Below are 23,697 nucleotides of genomic sequence, written 5' to 3' on the forward strand. Positions count from 1 at the left end.
CTTTTTATAAGCGCTGAATAAATTAAGATCTGTCAATTTTATGCTAATTATATAAGTAATTTTTCAATAAAAATCATTTTTTATGTTTTTAACGCACTCTATTTGTGTGTCAAGGATTATTTGGAATATTTACATTTATACCAACTTTTCTTGGCAAGGTCAACTTTACTATTTTTGTGGACGTGACATATGATTATTTTACTAGAATATCTTCACAAGAATTTTTTTCTCTATGTTAATGCTATTATATTGACCTTTAATTCATTAAGATTTCTGATGAAGTGATGAATTCGCGAAAAATCTTAATGTATTGACAATTACCCAGTGAGGCCAACATTACTGAATTAGAATATGAAATATTGTAAAATAATGTATCAACAATAAAAAAAAAACCAAAATAAATGATATTGACGAGAGAGACATTAAAAACACTTCATTAAGTAATATCAGATACCGGTTGTTATTTTATTTTTCAAAATCGGTCGCGGTGTCATAATACTTGACAGTGGTTTCAGAGCACCTGACCGGACATCACAAGGCACGGGTTCAATTCCCGTTGGCGGCATTTATTTTTACTCGGGAGATATTTTCAATTTGTATTGATATTTCAGGCGACTAATTATTGCTTATAATTAGTTGTTATCCTTTATGCTATGCATGAGATCTTGTCTTATAAACATTAGTTTATCATTAAAAAAAATAACAATTATTGTAAAACATGTTAAAATTATGTAATTTTATATAATAATATATCAGAGAACAGATCGCAACTATCATTTACCTGAAACATCGATAAATTGTTCTGTAACGCTTATATTTTTAGACATCAATACGAATAATAATATTTTAGAAGGTTTTTTAAATTTAAAGCGGTAATATTGAAGTTATTCGTCACAACACAACTCAAATGATACCGCGACTAAAATAACCTACTCCCAAAATTAACGTTTTTGTAAAAATGAATAAGTAAAAACTCAAAAAAAAACCGAAAAAATTATCAGTCATTAAATTTTGTGTGTACATAATGTTGTTATCGTATATTTTTCTTTGTATCTTCATGATAAATTATCAAGGCAAATCGATAACACATTCTTAAATTGATGTTTTATTAATAAGGCTTTTTATTCGTTAGAATGAACTACCTACTTAATCAGAGTCAAATCTCTAACACATGTGCAACGATGGAGCTAAAAAGGTTTATTTATAAAATGAATGTTTTAGAGAACACATATTTACATCGTAAACCGAGGTATTAGTGTACCTTGAGGCGGTTAAGTCTTGTGTGCTCCATCAAATTAAATTAAACTCCATTTTAAGATCACTGAAGAGATAAATTAAAAGAAGTTCAAAGTGTGGGCGTGTCAGTGTGCCCGGATTAAAATAATAATACATTTTCAAATATCTAAAATCTTACGATTATTATGAACTAGAGCAGACCTTTTAATATCTTTGAGCAGACCCATTAATGAGATATTATACTTGCAGGAATGATAAAAAGCCTAGGCCCTTGAGAATATACGATAACTAACTTTACTTGTCTAAAGATTAACCCTTTTAAAAGACAAAGAATAAAATAAAATAAATACACATTTTAAATACCGAAATAAAATATTTTTCCTCTTAAAAATATTGTATTATTGGTAGGTAATTTAAATAGCTTTTCTAAATTCTTGATACATCAGTTAACAATTTTAAAATGACTTTTTTTAATAACTATCGCTTGTCTGTATTCTTTGAAAATGATAGAGAACCAGTGACAAAGAACAATCGGAATACGTTGAGTGACTGAAATAAGCGGGGAAGGGAAGGAAATGGGAAAGAGAAAGGTTGGGAGGTACTTACCTGGCTATTCATATCTGGATACCAAACACGGCTAACGCCAGATACAGATTATTGTACAGATAATCAGTTTCATTGGCCTGTCTCCTGCCTCGGAACCTAAATGTCTTACTTAAATTGGCGACATCAGTTTTCTTTCAAATCGTCGGATCGTACTTCTAGGAATTTTCTTCTCAGCGCATAAGGTGTACATTTTCATTTGAATACATCCGCCAAGCAGCCTTCTAAATTTCCTATAATTCTATTATCCGTGAGTTCCGGAACAAGGAAGCGGAGAACCTACTCAGGATGTAAATTAATTTCCAAGTTAGTACTCGCTTCGAGTATCCTCCAGGAAGTAATTAACCACCGTCTCCCTCCAATCGATCGGCGATCAGAAGGATCTGATCAGGGCTGGTTCGAAGGGCGGGTGGTAATATATTCCTGCAAGCAATACAATATCCCCGCCCAACTGCCACCCTTGTTCCGTTGCACTGAAGGGACAGATTGGGTAACTTCCCGGGACACGTATCGGTGGGGTCCAGGCCGATGAAACGACTTCAATACATAAGTAAAAATAAGTCAAATCAGTGGCAGCAATTTAATATTTAGCAATTATTGTTTAAATATGGTTTAATTCACTGCCGTAGGGTCAGAGATCATAAAAATAACCAAAGATATTATATAGTTTCTTGTGCAGTGCAAAAATACTGTTGCTATACCTAATCAATAGATTTTTCGTTGTGCAGAGTAATAAAGCTGTCAGAAATGCAAAATACAAATTTGCCACAGTAAAAAAATTTATTGTGGCATTTTATAAAAAAATAATAAATAAAATTGTGGACCGGACATTTTTATAAAGTGATGTCACAAGCAAACAAACTAATTTGTTTATTTTATTATTAAAAAAAACTATAAGTTTGTATTAGGACTTGGCTATAGCGACCTGTAAAATTGATCTAGCTCATAGACATATGAATATTAGTAGACCTGCCCTAAGTGATTAAAAGCGTATTATCCCCACTCCCCATACCGGTTCCATTGAGCCGGCTGGGCTCGCGTACGGCCTCAAGTGATATTTGAAAACGTGACGTCATCATTCTTGTGCGAACTATGGTCGAGGCTTCATCGGTTCATTTTACGAAATAACACGGCAAAATGTTTACTTGTACTATGAAAACTGGTAAAAATAGATGCGAAAAAAGAGAATAAACCCAATTGTCGTATTACATTCCATATATAAGCATTATTTTATTTTATTTTAAGCATATTCACATCGTATAATATGAATCAGTTGTTACTATCACATCGAGAAACGTCTGGACGCGAAACACAAAGCTGGTTGGTTGCTGGGAAGTAAATTATGAACATTTATAAAAGTGTCTTAACTAAATACTCTGAAACTAACTACGATTCTGAATATAGAAGCTGCCTTACTTTGCCGAATTTGGACTTCGCAAATTTGTTCATAACGTTGCGAGTAATTTGCGCTCCCATGTAAAAATTTCTATTCATTCAAAGCAGATTTTACTTTTAAGAAGTAAATGGTTATATTATAATGCGAGATGCCTATTTACTGTCAGATTGATTTATTGACGAATCACAGTCATCTTCACTCCCTTCGTTCTTCAACAGTTGATTTTACCCCTCGCCTTTATCTACTCGTCTATTAATTCCTATGTCTGTGATCTAGCTCTTTTTGATGAGCCGTATTAGTACGACTCTCGGTTACTCCTTTTTACAAGGAGATATTTTAGAAAAATAGCGACATTAAAATTATCCAAGAATTAAATGTTATTACATACTCAGAGACGTGAACGGCATTTAACAGTCCTACCAGGAGGCACACCGGTACCAAAATTCGTACGATCATTCATACGCTAGGAGCTGGGAGTCATATCGGGGGGAGTGTAGCGGGGGATCTGTATCGAGCGAGTCATATCGGCTAGCACCAAAGATATTAGAAGAACGAGATGTGCTATGAGCAGTTCATACTGCGTGGAATTGTTTTGCCCAGTGTCGCCGGTTTTGTTCACCAATACTACTGCACACCTTCGCTTACGCTAAGGTATCCGCACTAATACAGACAACAGATTTCTGTGCGTACACGTCCCGACAGTATTTAAAGTACCCTAATTAGTTAGTACTCCGCCTACGGTCCGGCGGCCAACATAGCATATCTCGTTCTTCTAATAGCTTTGGCTAGCACCGCATTCTCATAAGCTCTGAGCTCGCGGCTGCCATTCAATTGAGCCGTCGTTTAATTGAGTCGACTCTTTGAGCCGTAAAAAAATATTGAGCTGATACCGTGGCTCTCGCTCTTAATTAAATGAGCCAGAGGAATGAACCCGCGACACCTGACCCGGTCAAAATACATGTTCGTATTCGTGTTGAAGTAGTTCGGGACACGATTACAAGTTTACGCATGATCTCAATATGCCTTGCCCCGGGTTTGATTAATCTCCCGATACACCGCTGGGCCTGGTACCTTCCGGGACGAGGGAGGATATTGCTCTAATAAAAAGGCTCGAGCAGGATTCGATCCGCTTACCATTCCGATAGCGGTTCCGGTTCCGGTGTTGCCATCTGCCGGCGAAACGTGACCTCGGGCTTTAGCCGAATTAGGAAAATCGTCTCATCACAACCACAATCTGAACGAAAATATTACAAATTTGATTTTTGCACAGAAAAAAAAACCGAAATGATTTTCCGGTTTGTGAAATCAATCGGCAATATCGTTCTGTTCGTTAACTACATATAAAAAAAAAAATCATGTCGAACAACTTTTTTAAAACAATGCTACAAAGAATATTTTGACGGTTTATTTAATAATACAAAGTTCCATTATATATATTTTTTTTATTTATTTATTAATCTTAAGTTAGCTCACATCTTAATATATCTTTAAATAGTATAAAACAAATTCGCTATCTGCATCTGTCTGTTTGTGCGCTTAATTCTTCTAAACTACAGAACGGATTTTATTATGGTTTTCACTATTATTTAGGAAATTTAGCCCGGAAAGTTTATACAGAGTAGAGAAAAGTAAATGTTTTTTAATCAAGTTAAAAATATATATTATTGGGCGCTTACTTTGCTAACGCTGAACCTTAAGAGATGCATCAAAATAATGTAGTACGGAATTTTACGTAAAAAGGCCTCACAACTTCAAAACTTTACCACTGCCAATGCCGGGTACGCGTCAGCAAGTATTATTAATAAAGAGGAAATGTAGAACTGAAAATAATTGCGTCAATCAACAAATTTTATAACCCCAAACCACTCTGACAGTTGGGATTACTGCTTCATAAAAACAGGTTTTTCTGTTTTATATTTTTAATTCATTACATAAATAAAATAGCAAAATAGATACACACTCATTTTTATCATAAAATAATAATGATTTGCAAAAAATTCTACAAGTGATTATTTAGAATTATTTTGGTAGGGTCAAAGTACAGACAATTTGTTGTGACTCATGTTTTCAATGTAATTCTTGGCTTGCCTGAAATTAACTACTCGGAAATTTTACATATCTTCGGATATTTCTACCTGCTTAGCAACAACACAGTGTATATTTCACAAAAACTTAATTGCAAGATGCCCCTAATGCGCTGCAACAAAAATAATATGATTTATCTATCAACTATAAAAATAGGAATATGTATAGAACCTTATAGCCCTTGGTTATGTATTATATCTGTTGGTATTGAGTTAAAATCCTTCCATTTTTAATAATACCAGTTTCGATTTTAACCACAGCGAAAAACATAATTTGTCACAAGTAACTAACTAACCACCACGTGATTTTTATACCAAACTTTGCAGAAGAAAGAAATCAAAATAACTTATCACTGGAACACAGTTCTTGTTGCTCCACCCACGTTCAATTAACTCTAAACATTATTCTTCTTTTTAAACTCGTACATTCAGTTTACAGGTAAATAAATGATATTGCAAGCAATATGAGTTAATCAATTTGGAAGGCGGGTATGGGGACCGCTGCTCCGGGAACCATTGATTGGATAACCTACACCACAAGTAGTTCGCGACATTTGGTGATTTAGCAGGGGTGTCCGGGTTCATACCTAGACACACCTGTACACCGCTTCATGGAAGGCCAGATCAGAGGCTAGTTGCGAGAGATTGCGACTCTCTACCTTTCCCTACATCGGAAGGGAAGGATTCATAATCCGTTATTCCTGGACACACTGACCTCCTGATTTATATCCTCCATAAATCCGTTAGAATCATAGAATCATACCGTTTTTCTTCCCAGAACTGCTTCTCTTTCCTTTACTCAAAAATACTCTTCATAGCGTCCCCAAAGACGACATAGGCCCTGAGAGAAAATATTTTCTTTAAGCCCTAGTGTATTTTGTAATATATTTTGAGGCATTTTCTGAAATGTGATATTTCAGAAAATGCCTCAAAATATTTTTTTTAATGTTTAACCATTATTTTATTTACTACAAAAATATCACCTCTCTCTTTTACTAAATAAAACACTATTAATTTAAGATACGGTAACATTATGTGCGAAGAGTTGTATAATATTATTTTAATCATTTCAGAACCCCGGCAAGGCTCCTGTGTCTTGGTTCAATGGTCCAAGGGTCCTAGGTTCAATTCATACATACAACTGTATCAACTTTCCGTTTGATTATCGCTAACATTATCTGCAATGATTAAATATCACAATTTAAGGTTATACTAATTAAAATATATTTTTTAAATATTATTTTAGCTGTCCCACGGTTTTCTTATTACGTGTTCGTCAATTTGTAGCTTCGTAACCATTGAAATAAATGTAATTGTATTGTCGTTGTTCGTAACATTATTTGTCGCCACACAAAGACACATGTTTCCCAAGCCACGAGGAAAGTGCAACAATGTTTCAAATAAAACCGACCTCCACAGTCTCAGCACCCTCTCAATTTCAATACAGATTGTTTTACGACGTGCCGCGACGAACGAGTACAATGCTCAAAGGACGATGTCTCCCAGAAAATGCTTCAATTCACTTAGAAGAATAATAACGAAAATCAAAAAATGTTTTTTTATAGAAGTAAGCATTTTTTTTGTTTTCTACAAACAATGCGACGGGTTTCCGATTCAAATATGACAAGGCTAGAAGATGAGACGTGACTCCCTGGGTTTGAAGACCACGACCTCTGGGTCCAGAACAAGTACCTTACCGATCTGGAACTTAATTAGAACTTTGAATGTAACTTAGACCAAAATGCAATCTTGTTACCAAAGCTACAACAATTGTGTGGCTTCAAACTGTTGCGGGTTTCAGATTGACTTATATTAAGTTCTAGGAGTTAGCAGACAGATTTGTATCTAATTCTAGTGTTAAAGTGATAAAGGTTTAGCGTGTTGCATATATACCTAATTCAAAATAAACGTATCTGCATTTCTAATATTTTGAGAAAACGGTGTCTGAAATGTTACCAAAGATCAAACTGCACTATACAGATGAATTTTTGTAGGCAGTGTGAAAGTTTTTTTGTTTATATATAAATATATGTATAAAATTTCAATGTAATAAACATATTTAACAATAATGGTGAAATTAGACAAATATCAGACGAGGGGGTATTTTAACATCACTTGATATATCCATACAAATTGAAAATATCTCCCTAATAATAATTTGTTATGCTTTGTGCTAGGCATAAAAACCTTTTATTTTAACATTACTTCATCATTTAAAAAATAATCACTTGATAGCTTATCCATAGGATAAAGTAACTCTCAATAGATATAAAACTCGACTAACCAAATAGTAAGAATAAAAGGACTGTGCATATTATTTAAGTATATTGTGAGGCTGAATGTAATGGAGAGGGGGAAGGAGATGGGGAAGAGGAAGTTGGGGAAGTGCCTGCTTATTCAGATGTGGTCACCAAACACTACTAAAGCCATTTCAAGCAGCATTTCGTTTCTGAATGATGGTCTTTCACCAGATCGATACTGAGATTATCTTCCATTCTAAACGTAGAAAAATTAGTATTGATAATTTATTAAGAATCTCTTTAAATTATTGGTAATCCGGTTAAAAACGGGATTGCAGGACTTTAACGAATGAATTAATAGGTTTCCTGATGATCTTGATAAATATCAAGATGTCGAACACGTGTTCATAAAAATCCTAATATTTTCTCAATTGGTTTATATTGGGTTCCGATATATTGGAAATTTACTAAAAGCTAAGGAAACGGCGTTTTTAATAAATAATTTGAAGATATTCTTAATAAATTAGCAATAATCATTTTTAATGAATATATACTTGAGAAATAATATAAACTACAAATAATTATAAATTAAAATTTACTTTGGCACGCCAGGATTTGAAACCGCGGCCTCCGGATTCGTAGCCGGAGATCGTAACCACTCAACCACGCCGTCAAATGCATGTCCTTTATATTCATGTTATTAAATAGAATCATCGTTGGTATTTTCAGAATTAGAAAGAAAAAAAATGGGTGTGTCAAGCCTACGCAAGACAGAAGTGAAACTTCTAGTATTCTTCTCTCTCTCTCTTTTCATTTCATTCTCTCTTTTTTTCTGTCTATTGACATATTTATAAGTAGCATGTGATAAAAAAAATTAAAAGTTATAAAAAAAGAAAAAAAAAATTAGTTAAAGCGGGGATCGAACCTCGGTTCTTCACGACCACAGTCGTGCGCTCTGCCTGTAAACAGCGAAGATGAGTTAGGAGAGTGAGTTAAACTAGGTATATAATATTTACACCTTGCTAATGTTTTCAGTATTATTAGGGCTTTTTTATACTAATTTTCATATATTTATTGGCAGGTAGAGTAGAAATTAATATTGTTTAGCGTTTGCCAACGACCATACCATGTTGAACACACCGGTTCTCGTCCGATCACCGAAGTTAAGCAACATTGGGCGCGGTCAGTACTTGGATGGGTGACCGCTTGGGAACACCGCGTGCCGTTGGCCTATTTTTTATTTTAATTTCATGTTTTTTTTATTTTTTTATCATTACTATAATTAATAATATCATAAAATTCTTTAACTTTTCAAGTATGCTACAGGCCTAAAATATTACTTAGTGGATTGATATTATGGTCAACCATTGAAAAAAAAAATTCCTACAAACTTATTAATGTAATTACGATCTTTTTCAAGCGCGTATGTAATGATTATTTTTATCAACCTCGCACACACCTTGCTAATTTTTTCAATATTATTAGGGCTTTTTTATACTAATTTTCATATATTTATTGGCAGGTAGAATAGAAATTAATATTGTTTAACTTTTGCCAACGACCATACCATTTTGAACACACCGGTTCTCGTCCGATCACCGAAGTTAAGCAACATTGGGCGCGGTCAGTACTTGGATGGGTGACCGCTTGGGAACACCGCGTGCCGTTGGCCCATTTTTTATTTTAATTTTATGTTTTTTTTCATTTTTTTATCGTTAACATCATAAAAAATTTTATATCATTCTTTAACTTTTCAATTATGCTACAGGCCTAAAATATTACTTAGTGGATTGATATTATGGTCAACCATTAAAAAAAAAAAATTCCTTAAAAACAAAAAAATAATATTCCATGGCCGAGAATCGAACTCGGATCAACTGCTTCGAAAGCAACTATGCTGACCATTACACCACCAACGCCAGTTGTCGAGATGAGCTAAGAAGCATTTATATTTTACTATATCAAAAATATCCTTCCTTTGAAAAATAATGATTCTCCATAAAAAAGGAGTGCACTGCCCGGGAATCGAACCCGGGTCGCAAGAATGGGAATCTTGCATGATGTGCTTCCGCATTCCTAAAATAATTGTGAAATTATAAATACATCCCGGCTGCCAAAAGTCCATATTGAAAAATTAACAATTTTATGATTTTTTTCAAGTCACTGCTTGTATTTAATAAAATGAATTCTTAAAAATATCACCTGAAATAATCAAAACACAAATTAAATAAAACAGTATCTCAGAAAATTGACCAAAAATAATTTCCGGTACCGGGAATCGAACCCGAGCCTCCTGGGTGAGAGCCAGGTATCCTAGCCACTAGACCATACTGGACTTGCGAAATTGTGCGTAAATACGTTATTTAACTTGTTTAATAATTACAACGAATTTTGTACACCATTTTTCTGAACGGTGAGCGGTGGTGGGGGTACCCGCTTTTTCGTTTCGATCTTGACTCGGTTTTACTACGTTCCCGAAAATTCATTACGCGGCTAAAGAAGTTTCACTTCAAAAAAACAAAGTTCAAAGTTCCGACAAGTTTTATTACAACGAATGTACGTATCATATTCATAGGCAGGTATTATAATAAGAGATTATGGATGTTCCTCTTTCGGTTATCACAATAAATGTATTCGGTTATGTACTCAGATACCATAATATATTACCGCACCAAAATTATAATCAATTGTAAAATAAAATTGATGACCACGGATAGTCGAAACATACTACGGGCATTCTTTTGTTTATATTTAGATGAGAACATACTACGGGCATTCTTTTGTTTATATTTAGCTGAGAAAAAAGGTTCAATTTTTTACTTCCAATATTAACCTCTAACTATATAAAGATATTAGTAAGCAATAAATAGCGCCTCTAACCGTATAGCTCCATGACTACGGGACGGGTACTTACCGTCAGGTCGTGCAGTTAATCTATATATATAAATAAAAATGTAAATGTTCGTTTGTTCAAAGTCTTAAATATCCGAGATTTGTTTGCCGAATGCTTTGAAATTTCGACACAACGTTGCCTTCAAATACGCGTGATTTTCTATTATATTTATAGATGTCACCTGTGACAGGTAAAAACAAACATTAAAATAAACAGCGCCATCTGTTGGACGTTAAACACGCGATATTATTTATCTATCTGCACAGAAAGACTGATCCACATCAATGTGTGGCGGGGTACAGCTAGTTAGTTATAAATTCCCATGAAATTCTAAACTAAGTTATTGTTTATTTCATTAATACGTAAAACCACAAAGTGACTGCTTTCTACCAAAATATATGTAATAAAAAATGCTTGTTTTAATTTTTAACTTATTTGCTGTGTATCCTTTTATATAACGAAAGACATACCTCTCTGGTATACAATGTCATATTGTTACAAAATACCTAGGTACCTACACATTTTCTACATAATACTATATTTTGTCTGTACAATACTATACATTTTCTATGTAATCCTATACATTTTCTATAAAACACCACTAAATAATATTGTCTATATAATCCTATATATCTTCTACATAATACTATATAATATTCTAAATTGTTAAATCACAATATGACTACTTATTTTCTATATAACACTATGTATTTTCTTTATAATCCTATTTTTTTCTAAATAGTCATGTATATTTTGTATATAATACTAATTGTACATATAATACTATATATTTTATTTATAATACTACATATTTTTTCCTTGCCTGGCCGAGTTTCAAACCCACGACCTCTAGGACAAGCGATTAATATTATCACAACACACATTATTAAGACACAAAATTTCTGAAAAAAGTACTGAAAAATGTATGACGACATGCCTGAAAGTGTGAACATGAGTGTTAAAGCTGTAAAATATTGTATCACAAATGTGCAGTTTTGGGTGAAAACATAATTAGCCAAAACACAGTTTAATCTAGTATATACTTGAAGCGCACTTGAAGTGAAATGACACTAAACTGCGCTGTATAAATGCCATGTTATTATTATTATACTACGAATGAAACATCCGAGCCTAAGTCACGCGTGAATTATTTACCTTTGCATAATATATGTATATACATACATCCACTAAAAAAACGTTCCCGGTAAAGAAGTTTTATCGCAAAAAATGACTATCGATGATTCCAAGAAAAAAAAATTGATGCGGATTATGCATCCGCGTGCAAAGTTCTTTCGTATTGAAGATATTATCACGCCTTTGTACAATAATTTAATCTTCAAGCTTAGTCATTCGATTTCACGAATCATTTTCTTATCAGGTTTAAAGTGCCGCTCTCGGACAATGGAATGGGAAACACTTTTATCGACAAATCCCAGAAGTTTTGGAATGTTTTTTTTATCTTCCGTACTACCGTCTGTTCTACAGTCGGGTCGAGGTTACTTCTCAAGACTTTAATTTTAAAACGGAGAAATATTTTTGAAACCAATTATAACAAAAATAATATAGGGTTTTCCAATAAGAGGTGTTATTTTGATATTCAATTGTAAAATATCAATGGTTTCGTTGCTTGTGTGGCACGTAGCGCCGTCTTGTTGAAAGTAAACGTTGTCCAGATCAATACCATCTAATTCCGGCCAAAAAAATCACTAAGCATCTCTCGATAGTGCAATCCATTCACCGTAATTGTTGCTCCAGCCTCATTTTCGAAAAAGTAAGGTCCAATGACTCCGCCGGACCATAAAACGCCCCAAACTGTCACACGTTGAGGATAGAGAGGCTTTTCAACAATAACTCTTGGGTTTTCCGAGCCCCAGATGCGACAATTTTGCTTGTTGACGAAGCCTCCGAGGTGGAAATCATTCAAATCATCACTCAAGATGATTTTCATTTGATTCACTCAAGTGAATTTTAATAATTTCAATGCGTTGTTGAAGCGTGTATCGTTCCATTTTTATTAATGGCGTAGTCTCTACTTGTCAAATGTCAAAAAATGACAGCTTCAAAAGTAACATCTACCGAAATAGCGAGCTATTCAAAATAACACCTCTTATTGGAAAACCCTGTATTTGTAAGTACAAGAATCACAAGGTCACAGGTACACCGATTCCAAATACAAGACGATATCAACAGACGATAATGATATCGCAGTGCAGGCCCTCTGTGCTACTCTCGACCTGCTTCTGTGACATGTAACTTTTATAAGAAAGAGGGAGAGATTATATCGTAGATTATAACAGCGGTATGCCTTTCCCGGAAAAACTTCCATGTTTTGTTTGTGAGCAGTAAGTTCCAACTGTTCACAACCGTCTGGAGCCAGTAAAAATATCATATCACCCAATTGGGGTTGTGTTGCGAGACTGAAGGTGGTGAGAAATGAAGTAGATTGGTAAGAGAAAGTTCCCAAGTACCTGGCTATTCACGAAACACGTCTTAAGCCATTTCAAGGAACGTTTCGTTTCAGAATGGTGGTATTTTACCGGGGTGATACTGAAAGTATCTTCCAAAATCTGTGCAAAATTTGCGTAATATTTTACTAGCAGAAATTCGTTATTTTATGAAAAAAGCCAACTCTCTCTAACAACGATAAGCTCTTGCCTCCCGAATTTTTTACCGTTCTGTCTGAATTCTGTCAAAAAAAAATGCCCATTACATTACCTATTAAAAATAACGTGAAACTTGGAAAGTTAGTCGTAAAGAAATATAAATGCATACAATATCAATACACAGAAATCAAAAAATTCTCATTCTTTCATACTAAAGTAAAATAAGTAAATACGTACAAAAGTAAAATAATATCCAAATCTTTTAGAAAAATTCTCTACTACGTAAAATCGATAAGAACCAGTTAATCTTAATCCTTATTTTAAAAGTAATCTGACGACAGATTAAAGCGATAAAACTTTATATTAAAACGACTGTATTTTACGTTTGTTGATTCGTTCAAATGCATTGCTAAATATTAGTGTAATATTTAAATACCGTATTTTTAGTTGCGCAATCGCTATGAATAAATAGTTACTATACTGATTTGATAGATGATTGACCGCTACACTAGAAATTATTCTATCTCCTTTATAACATAATTAAATAATAATCAATGGATCACAGGTCAATTCAATTTGTGATATAATATAATAATTTGGACAGAGCTGTTAGGTATGTTTTATCAATAGAGGAATAGAAATAGTCCCGCAAAACTAGTAATTAGAAGAAAAAGCTGTTCAGGTACAAAGAGCAATTGTCTCAACGTTCTTGTTTTGGTGTAAATTGTCCTTATGTACACGAAAAACTTAGTAGACTGATGGAAAATATTTTTCGTAAATAATACAATAACTTTTTTATCATGTTCCATAACGGCTGACGGCCTCCGTGGTTAATTGGTTAAAATTCTCGACTAAGAATCTGGAGGTCGCAGTTTAAATAATATACAATAGTATATTTGCGATAGATACTTTCAGTATCTCCATGGTCATAGAACACTAATAAGAATCGAAACGTTTACAAACGTTGAAATGGCTTCAGCCGTGTTTGGTGACCAGATCTGAATAGACAGACACTTCCCCACCATCCTCTTCCATATCTTCTCGCCCTCCGCACTACCTTCAGCCTCACGACATGCTCCAACTGGAGATGCCATAGTCTCACTGGTTCTAGTAGGTTGGGAGCAGTTAAGACTCTTATGCGGTTACACATAAAAATATAAATAAAACATGATCACTAGTTACGCAACAAATTTTACTACGATGGTTATGATTAGTTAATCATGCGACGTAACGATTAAAATGTAACGATTACCTACGATTTATTGGTCGGTTAATAATTGCACAATCGTGGTTTTTTACGTTTCAGGTAATCAATGTCTGGCATTGTCTAAGTTATGATTGGTCATTTTAATGTCTGTATATATCTGTAAAATAGTGTATGATGGATGGAAAAAGTTGGGAACGGATCTGGCTATTCAGATATTATCTATTAAAAGTATAAAAGATTGATAACTCTTTTTTTTTGAATTTTCAACGTTTTGAGGTAAATAAAGTTCAATTATTTGTATGTCATAAGAAGTTGGAATTACGGAAAAAGTTATTACTGGCGATGCCATAAGTAGTAATGCAAAATCATATGTTTTTGATTCGAAAATTTGGTCGCCTAGAAATGTTTCAGATGATTTAATTAAATACTGCGAGTAGAATACATATTGGTCTTTGAGATAATCGAGTGTTTTTAGATAAGTCTTTTTATAAGCCCAGAAAAAAATAATGTAAAGGCCTATGAAAACTGCATTAAAGTTCAAAATCTCCTACTTACGAACCCGTTTTCGCTTATGATTTTATTGTATAATGTGGAAAATTAAGTTATTTATAAAATGATCGAAAAAAAAATAATATTTATGCCTGAACATCCACAAAATAAAATAATAGGCTCTTTTTGGCCATGTTTTTTTCTTGCCTTAATCAAAACAGGCGGATGGTGTTAAGCGGGAATTTAAACCTTATCGCCATCTACGTAAGGGTTGTTATTGATAGCGGCTCAATTTAAAATATTACACGACGTAGTGCATCGCCTTAATGTCTTCCTCTAAATTTGTTTTGCTTCTTTATCTAACCGCATTAAGAGAAGGCTTTACCCCCCACTTTACCCCCCCCGTATATTATTTTTAATGAGTAAATTATGAAATAACACAAATTAATCAAATAAAATTTATTGCGCACGTCGGGGTTTGAACCAGTATCCTCCAGTTTGCTAGCCGAGAGCCTTAACCCTCTACCACGAAGTTCGTCAAAAGTACTTTTAGATCATATAGGAGATCAACAAAGATGGCAGGAAGTTAGTGAGAAAGCATGCATTATCATATATTATTTACACAGTTAATACATTGGAAACCGTAAATTGCCGAGTTATTCGGCAAAATGTTCCCATGTGCGCAAGCCTGGAGTCAAAATACTAATGATGACGAATTTTATTCAATAAATGTTTCAACTCCGCTGGTGCCAAAATAGGTTATCACGTGGTTGCCTCCAGGCCTAGTATAATATAGTGACTAGTGAAAATTGTCTTTAGGGCAGGTCTATTTAACGGCATTTTTGAAAAAATGACTTCTTCCACCTGAACGTTTTGTAGTGAAATCGCAAAAAAATTACCCAAGTGTCAAACGTGAAATTTTAGAGCTGTATTTTTTTGTGATAGAGTAATTTCATAATATTCGATTAAAATCATAAAATATAAACAAATATTTAAAAGTAATAAGATATTTACAATGTATGGTTGGAATTGCTATATTACAAGACATTCTTAGAATAATTCTGTTATCCAAACAACTGTCTTGGAATAAGCTGATTTTGATACACCACACGTGGATGAATTAAAAGGGAAGATTGGTTACTGAGACAATGCGTATGGTTTCACTGAACTAAGTCCAGTGGACATACTTGAGATTTACTGCGTTTAGTATCGCACATGGCCCGTCAGTCAGACAAGCTGTCCCCGCCTGCTTCAAATACGTAGCTCTAGACACTTTTTTTTGGAAAAAATGCCCGAAAAAAAATCATGAAAAGTGATACCCAGGTATATTTAGTGACAAAAAAGTCATGATAAGTGATACTCAGTGATGTTTAGTCATTAAAAGTGATACCCAGGTATATTTAGTGACAAAAAAGTCATGATAAGTGATACTCAGTGATGTTTAGTCATTAAAAGTGATACTCAGGTGTATTTAGTGATAAAAAGTTGTAAGAAATCATGAGAAGTGATACTCAGTTGTAGTTATAAAAAGTCATAAAAATTGATACTTAGTGATATTTAGTCACGAAAAGTGATAATCGGGTATATTTAGTGATAAAAAAGTCATGAAAAGTGATACTCAGTGAAATTTAGTCATGAAAAGTGATACTGCACTTCCTGTGCTTTCGAAATGTGCACAAATCATTCTCAAACAAAACCAAATCTGATGGATTTTCTTTCCATTTGCACGTAATCAAAAATCGCTTATTATTTCAATAAATACAATTTACACATATTTTTTGAATAGCTGTCTCGTTCTAATGCTTTCCGTTCATTTAGCTATGTAGGATGTTATTTTTAACGATTTCATTAATTCACACAAATTCGTTGTGGCTATTCGTTTCTCGTGCTTTTTGTTATTAAGATTTTAATAAATAAGAAACGTGCTAAATTTTTTTCTGTTCGATTTAATAAGTAGCTTTTGCAAGATCGTATTACAAAAATATTGTGTGGAAATAAATTTAGAAAAAGTTTAAAGAAACTTGAATAAAACGCTCCTCCATTTTTGTGACGTCGACCTCAGTTGTATGGATGAATAAAAATATGATCAAAGGCGTAGTATCCTCTGACAATGACAGACGTCAAAACCTACTCCTTATGTGTACCTAAAACACCATTCCCGTCAATCAAAATAATATGGTGGGACCATAATAAACAAGATCATTGTATTCAATGTGCCTATTCAGTGCTTTCATGAATAGATTATTTTGTTGTTAATTTATTTAAATATTAATTACATTTGCCGTTCTACAAAGTGGCCGCCTTTAATCAAGTTCGGCCTAGATTCAATGTACTGTATATGAGTTTGAGATCGTTAAGACGTATGTGTGTTGAAACTTGAATCTATGTATGGACTAGTTAGGAGTGAATATTATTTAGATTGTGCAAGGTTTCTCAAACTTTCGCGACACTTTGCGACAGAAAATACATATTTAAAAAATATGAAATTTTTGTAATTATATTTTATTTTACTAGCTTAGCTACCAGACTTCGCTCGAGATATGGATTTAAAAAACTCTCGATTCTTGAAAGAGATTCTCGATATGTAGGTTTAATGTGTGTTGTGAACTGAAAGGTGATACTGGCAAAAGATATTTGCAAGTAAAACTATGGTTAGAATATTCAGGTACTATGAACTATAAGCCCCCTAAACTTCTGACATTGTATGGTTATGTATTTTGCGATTTTAGTAGTCTGTCGTTCGATTCAAAATTCAAAATTTTATTAAGTTTTATTTTGTAACGTACGTTACAATCTAACCGTTCATAGATGGTGTTAATTTAATAATTTTATGAAAATACACTTATTGAAAGTTATGCTTTAAATATTAATAATTAACTTTAAGTATTATTTTTTTTACCCGTATAAGGGTGTCCGGGGTAAAGTGCGCTAACTTCGGGGGGTGATTCCACATGATAGTACAAGTAAAAATATATTTGAAAAAAAAAAACGAATTTTTTCTATGTTTTGAAAAATTTCCAATGTTTTAAGGTAGTTTTTAGGTAAAATAGTTTAATTGTTTGAGATTTTTCTTTAGAAAAATATTTTTAAATGGAAAAATAATCATTTGAATTTCGAAAAAAGTATTTTTCTTTTTTACTTCTACCATCATGAATAAATAGTTTTATCCGTGTAAAAACTCAATTCCTTCAAGAAAGGCATTCAATTACAACATCGGATTGAATCACCGATAATCACGATTGATTTCTACAACTTATTGCATTACGTTAGCGTCATCTGAAAACCTCATGGGGCGTATATTAATTATTAGGTACTTAATTGTGTGTTTTATGTGAAAAATCACGGGATATTATTGTTTCAATTTTTTAAGACAAATAAAATAAAATTCTGTTAAAATAATATAACATTTTAGGTAGGTACCTACTTTATCGATTGTCGGAATCCTCCACACAAACGACACTTAAATTCAAATCATTATACTCGAAACCAGTCTATACTGGTCCCACAGAGAGATCGTAAGTAACGTCATCGTTATAGTATCTTCACATTTTTTCGTTGCAAAGACGCGTGAGAAGGACGTACGAACTCTCGCTGGGACTAGTTTAGTCCGGTAAGGTTAATAAATGAATTGTAAAACGATAAATTAAGGTGAAGAAACAATAAACTAATCTGTCCTATGAAGCAACTATTCGCTGCGAGATTCGCAACCATAGAAATTCAAATTCATAGACTAGCCAATCAGGGAAAGGGGAACAAACCAAGATTTGCGGATTCCGTGATTTATCAAAATGAATCTGACAATATACAGGCAACTCGCATTATAATATAGCTATTCAGTCTTCTAAATTAAAATGTAGATAAAAAAATACTAGTTTTTCTTACAATGGTGCGCAAATTGGGTACCAAATCGGGTAAACAAAAGTTCGGGCTTGTTTCCAAAATTTTATATATTGTTGCACTATTTAGTTAGACACTTTTACAAATGTGTTAAATATTACCCATCTCACTCATTTTAGCGATTCGTGAACGAACGTTAGATCCTGCACAGAAAACTCCCACAATGGACTATGCTGCAAATCTTTTCTTATTTTAGCGAACTTTACTTTTCTACGCATGGTCTGGTTTATTCAATAGGCGCTCTACGGTGATCAATGTACGACTGATATCGTAGATTATTCAAAGCACTCTCCTGGTGCCAAAAATATGATCATGTGGTTTACCACCAGCTCGTCGAAATGTTACCCAGATTTCATGTTAGGGCAAGTCTATATTAATTTGGATGTCTATGCTCGCAACAATGCTTTATCAGTGGTGGTGTTAGGTTAGACGGGCCTTACAAAAAAGTTTTACAATCGTGGTAGATGAATAAACACATGTTTAAAAAATGCTTCATCACGGTGTTTACTTTGAGGTACCTGTAGAGAGTAACGACCTGTGTTTGTTTTTTTTTTCCAGAAATGTAAAAATTCTCTTCTGTATCATACGACGTAGACGCAAAAGGAAAAATAACATATTATGATTACTTGCTCCCTGGAAGGAGTTCAGGGCCCTCAAGGGCCGCGACCCCTTGCTTTCGAAACGCTGGCTGATATGATAGGTAGATGGTGAACGGAGAAACTATTATTGTTAGACGCGAAATATATTTTGTTGTTGTTCAAACAAAACAAACCTAAGACATTTTTAATACAAATGTAAATACCGCGCAAGAGTCCCAGCTGCTCCCAACCACATGGTACCATCCTGATATTACGGCATCCCAAATAGGGGTAAGTTCAGTATGTGGTAAGGCTTAAGGTAGTGGGGAGGGGAAGGAGATTAAGAAGAGGAAGGCGGGCCACCTGGCTACTCACATCCGGTCACCAAACACGGCTAAAGCCATTTCAAGCAACATCTCAAATCTGATTGGTGGTGGTATCACTAAGACAATACTGAAATTATCTAACACGCTGGAACGTTCCGCAAATACATTATTTTTAATTAATAAATTTAAAAAAAATTACTTGCGCACGCCGAGATTTGAACTAACGACCTCCGGATTTACATCCAAAGATCGTGACCGCTAACAACAATAACAATGATCACCAGTGAAACCTTAACATCAATAACAATGACCACCAATGAAACTTTAACATCAATAACAATGACCACCAGCGACACTTTAACATCAATAAAAATGACCACCAGTGACACTTTAACATCAATAACAATGACCACCAGTGAAACTTTAATGTCAATAACAATGATCACCAGTGAAACTCGATTTAATTTATTTTTATTTGGATAATCGATTTTAATTTTAAAGAAATGGCAAAGCTTTATTTTCCATTTCCGAAAACAATAATATAATGTATTTAATAAAAGTATTTACTTCTCATTATTATCTAACTGATACAAAGAGTTTTCTTCTATTAAAAGTGCGTATTAGTGGCCTCCGTGTACGAGGGGTAAGGCTCTCAACTTGCAATCTGGAGGTCGCGGGCTCAAATTTCGGCGTTTTCCATTATATTCATTTTAAGTAATAAATAGTATATTTGCTACTGGTTACAGAGGGTGACCACCATTCAGACTTGAAACTTTGCATTAAATGGCTTTTAGCCGTTTTTGGTGACCGGATCTGAATAGCCAGGTACTTCCCCAACTTCCTCTTCCCTATTTCCTTCACCCCCCCCCCTACCTGCAGCATCACAACATACTCCAATGGGGACGCCATATTATTATTGGCACCATTTGGGTATTTTGTCCGATTTACACATTAAAAAATATTGAAAATTAACAAAATAATTTGTCACTTTTCGTATTATTATTCACGTTGGGTAATCAAACGTCTATTCTACAGATGTATTGACATAAGAAAGATATTTCTTGAAATAATACACTCATGGATAAATCAATAATATTATAATTAATGATGCTGTACAAATCATCGTCCAAAGATCGACAAATTTTATTTATAACACACAATAACAATAAATTATCTACGCAATTTCGCAATAACGGTTTTTAAGCCTGTGAAATAATTAGATACAAAAAATTTTACAGTTAAATTATTCAATTAGTGTACTTACATTAGAATGTATCAACTCTAGCTAAATTCAACTGTAATTGATCCACGAACAAAGTTAAAGTTAATCCACTCGTTCTTCGGTGACAGTTCTAAACAGATTTAACTAAAACTTGGTAACTGTAATAACAAAAAATAAACAATAATAAAGACACTACTTATTTCAATAAAAGTTAACTTGAAACTGTTTCAAAACACGAACTTTTTTCGCAACTGAATCAACAAGTTAAAATTCTAAAACGTGTTGTTTAAATTCCAACAAAACAATTCAAAATAAATACAAACATACACTTTGATTCGTGTGTTATTTTTATATATTTAAATAAAACTATTGTTTTGTTATATTTTGGCTTTACAATCAAATTGTTTTGCCGCTATAAACTATTTCGTTTTAGATTGAAATATACAGGAAGAGATATACGACGCCGACCAACCGTTGAGAGTCCCGCGAACAAACTGAGCGGGCGAACTCAAAGTAGGTAAAAATAGATACCTACACTCTACAACGGTGTGAACATCGTACAGAGAGTGACGGTACTAGACACGCTTGCGCGCTTCTATAAAATTGTAAGATTATTATTAACAATACAGACAAAATTGATCATACGACTAATAATAATAATAATTCAAAATCAATACAATATTTAGATTTCTGTGGTGCTGTGTCTTGCTTTCATTGTGGCAAATATTTAAGGTTAAGAATTTAACCGTAACTTTTATCTCGCGGAGAGAAGCCTGTTCCGGTTTGGAGTCGAGACAAAAAACTTGCGCGATTCGAATGAATGAGTGAGGTAGGTACCTACCTAGCGAGGTAGTTACTAGTCAGGTAGGTACCTGGCGGAGTATCTACCTGTTATTGAGGTGGTCCAAATCAGCGCCCCTATAACTTTAAACATGTCAAATGAATAATAATAAAAAATATTGACGAGAATTATAACTTTTTTTTATTTTACTTCCTGAGTTCGGGTTGTGGGTTGGAGGCAATGTTTTTGACAATTTATTTCAAGATTATTTAAAAATTATTTCCCGAGACGTTATAATTTAGTGGCGGCTAGTGAACTATAAATTATTATTTTTTCCAAATGTGTATTTCTTTTGTTCAAATATTTGACAGATGCTTTATAGTTGTCGTAATTCGTCAAGTTACCTATTAACATTCGAAAGATCATTTTTTTATTTGGAAAGGCGATGAGCCTGAGGTAAATATTTTTTTAATAAATACTTTCAACTTCACAAATCCTACAAAATAACATAATATATAATTACAAAATAATATCCCGTGATTTTTCACGGGTCTGCGCTAGTAATATGTATTATAATAGTGATAAAAGAGTATCTCGTACAAACATAACCAATTAGTCATTTTAATAATAACAATAATATTTGGATGATTTGTACAGAGCCGTTTTTGTGAAAAATCAACTCAAGGTCACTAATAAATCATTCATTATATATTTCTACAATGCTTTATCTTATTACTAACTGTAGACTAGACAAACTATTATCAACTTACGTCTAACAGATTGCATCCACCGGTTCGTCGATCACTCATTCCAAACTATATGGAATGTACACATTTTATTATTTATTTTATATTCTGTATAGCCAGATAATATACAGGACCCTACTTGCCTGGGAGTTCACTTGAGATCAACACTGTTTAATGTTTATTAGACAAATTGATAAATTGGTATTGTATTTATTTACTATTAAAAGGCACCAAATTCCCTTGGATATATATTATTATGTGATGACTTTGAATAAAGCAGTCAAAAATGTAGTTTAGTAGTATTTTAACGTATAATTGGCGTATATCTAGTACGTCACAGCTGTTGAATATTTGGTCTGTATCGTCAGTCTAAGTTTTTTAAAATTACCTTTAAGATCGTTTTCTGTGCGATTTCTATGTAATTGATAGCCGAGTTTGTTGCTCCCCCCCCCAGCAATAATTCCATATTCCATTATTGATTGGCAAAGTGCAAAATATACACAGACATAGGAATTAATAGACGAGAAGATAATGGCGAGGGGTAAAATCAACTGTTGAAGAATGAAGGGGGGTAAGGCTGACTGTGATTCGTCAATAAATCAATCTGACAGTAAATAGGCATCTCGCATTATAATATCACCATTTAGTTCTTAAAAGTAAAATCTGCTTTTGAATGAATAGACATTTTTACATGGGAGCGCAAATTACTCGCCACGTTATGAACTAATTTGCGAAGTCCAAATTCGGCAAAGTAAGGCAGCTTCTATTTTCAGAGTCGTAGTTAGTTTCAGAGTATTTAGTTAAGACACTTTTACAAATGTTTCATAATTTACTTACCCCAGTAAACAACGATGAGCACACTTGAGAATCGCTACATTGTGATGTGATAGTATATGTTTCTAAAACTGATCCATATAATACGGTGTGAATAAGCTTAAAATAAAGTAAAATAATGCTTACTTATGGAATGTAATACGACAATTGGGTTTATTCTCTTTTTCACATCTATTTTTACAAGTTTTCATATCACAAGTCAACATTTTGCAGTGTTATTTCGTAAAATGAACCGATGATGCCTCGACCATAGTTCGCACAAGAATGATGACGTCACGTTTTCAAATTTCACTTGAGGCCATACGCGAGCACAGCCGGCTCCAATGGAACCGATATGGGGAGTGGGGATAATACGCTTTTAATCACTTAGGGCAGGTCTACTAATATTCATATGTCTATGAAAATATATTGTTTTCAATTATTTTATTTTATATATGTTTATGTTTAGGAAAATGTGTATTGCTTTGAGAAGTTTATTTGTGATTTTTTTTGGTGTGAGGTATCCGTCTAAGTTATGGTCAATTACGATTCCTATAGATACTTTATGTGTTCTGTTTTTTAA

The 23,697-nt window shown here is 33.5% G+C and overlaps 1 protein-coding gene and 3 non-coding genes across 10 annotated transcripts in view; 2 read left to right on the plus strand and 2 right to left on the minus strand.

The window, feature by feature from the left end:
- The window catches only part of LOC149417772 (angiotensin-converting enzyme-like), a 444,505-nt gene extending 423,243 nt beyond the window's left edge, over positions 1-21,262 (minus strand). For 2 of the 7 annotated variants that reach the window (XM_089639418.1, XM_089639412.1), the window contains exon 1: positions 20,817-21,255. The gene's annotated coding sequence lies outside the window, so the exon portion shown is untranslated. Of the gene's footprint in view, positions 1-20,816 lie in introns of all 7 variants that reach the window. The other 5 variants (XM_089639417.1, XM_089639414.1, XM_089639413.1 and 2 more) reach the window with 5 other exon arrangements.
- Positions 8,672-8,790, plus strand: LOC149417774 (5S ribosomal RNA). Its single transcript, XR_016303191.1, has one exon. It is a non-coding gene; the product is annotated as a 5S ribosomal RNA (ribosomal RNA).
- LOC149417775 (5S ribosomal RNA) lies at positions 9,113-9,231 on the plus strand. Its single transcript, XR_016303225.1, has one exon. It is a non-coding gene; the product is annotated as a 5S ribosomal RNA (ribosomal RNA).
- On the minus strand, positions 9,823-9,894 carry TRNAE-CUC (transfer RNA glutamic acid (anticodon CUC)). Its single transcript has one exon. It is a non-coding gene; the product is annotated as a tRNA-Glu (tRNA).
- Positions 21,263-23,697: the final 2,435 nt, after the last annotated feature.

This window comes from Hesperophylax consimilis, chromosome 14 (assembly GCF_061612785.1).
Source record: "Hesperophylax consimilis isolate HC1 chromosome 14, BYU_Hcon_1.0, whole genome shotgun sequence".
Lineage (NCBI taxonomy): Eukaryota > Metazoa > Arthropoda > Insecta > Trichoptera > Limnephilidae > Hesperophylax > Hesperophylax consimilis.